This window comes from Mastomys coucha, chromosome X, assembly GCF_008632895.1.
Source record: "Mastomys coucha isolate ucsf_1 chromosome X, UCSF_Mcou_1, whole genome shotgun sequence".
In the NCBI taxonomy this organism is placed as follows: Eukaryota; Metazoa; Chordata; class Mammalia; order Rodentia; family Muridae; genus Mastomys; species Mastomys coucha.
In genome coordinates this window covers 43,908,986-43,909,926 of record NC_045030.1, presented here as the reverse complement: position 1 = coordinate 43,909,926, position 941 = coordinate 43,908,986, and the positions used below count along the sequence as shown (strand labels likewise).

At 34.8% G+C, this 941-nt stretch overlaps 1 protein-coding gene and 1 pseudogene across 2 annotated transcripts in view; one reads left to right on the top strand and one right to left on the bottom strand.

The window, feature by feature from the left end:
* The window catches only part of LOC116078928, a 162,022-nt gene that overhangs the window by 89,701 nt on the left and 71,380 nt on the right, over nucleotides 1-941 (bottom strand). The gene's annotated exons all lie outside the window — the stretch shown is intronic.
* LOC116091292 overlaps nucleotides 1-941 on the top strand; it is a 132,238-nt pseudogene that overhangs the window by 62,340 nt on the left and 68,957 nt on the right.

The following is a 941-nucleotide window of genomic DNA, read 5'->3' as shown; positions in this document are numbered from 1 at the left end:
AACTAAGGGGAAAAAAGAAAGAAAGAAAAGAAAAGAAAAGAAAAGAAAAAGAAAACATAAACTAAGGAAATTCTGGAGATGGAAAACCTAGGGAAAGAGCAGGAACAACAAATGCAAGTATCACCAACAGAATACAGGAGATAAAAGAAAGAATCTCATGTGTAGAAGTTATAATAGAAGAAAATGATCCATCAGTAAAAGGAAATGTTAATTCTAAAACATTCCTGACACAAAACATCCAGGAAATCTGGGCTCAAGAAAATACCTAACTAAAGTATAATAGGAATAGAAGAAGTTGAAGAGTCCCAGCTCCAAGGCCCAGAAATATTTTCAACTATATCATAAAAGAAAACTTTCCCAACCTAAAGAAAGAGATGCATATAAATGTACAAGAAGCTTATAGAACACCAATTAGACTGGACCACAAAAGAAATCCTCTGGCCATATAATAATCAAAACACTAAATCTATAAAACAAAGAAAGAATACTAAAAGCAGTCAGGGGAAAAGCAGCAGGTAACATAGAAAGGCAGACCTATCAGAATTACACCCCACTTCTCAACAGAGACTCTAAAAGCTGGATGGGTCTGGACAGATATCTTGCAACCTTTTAAAAAACCACAGGTACCAAGGTACTCAGCAAAACTCTCAGTCACCATAGATGAAGAAAACAAGATACTTTAAGACAAATCCAAATTCAAACACTATATAGCCACAAATACAGCCCTATAGAAAATACTAGAAGGAAAATTCCAAGGAGGATAACTATATCCAAGAAAACACAGGAAATAAGTAGTTCTATACCAGCAAAAACAAGGAAAGCACACGTGTGCACACACACACACACATAATAACACCATTGACACCAAAAGAACAGAAAATAACCATCACTGGTCATTAATACCTCTCAACATCAAAGTACTCAATTCCCCAATAAAAAGA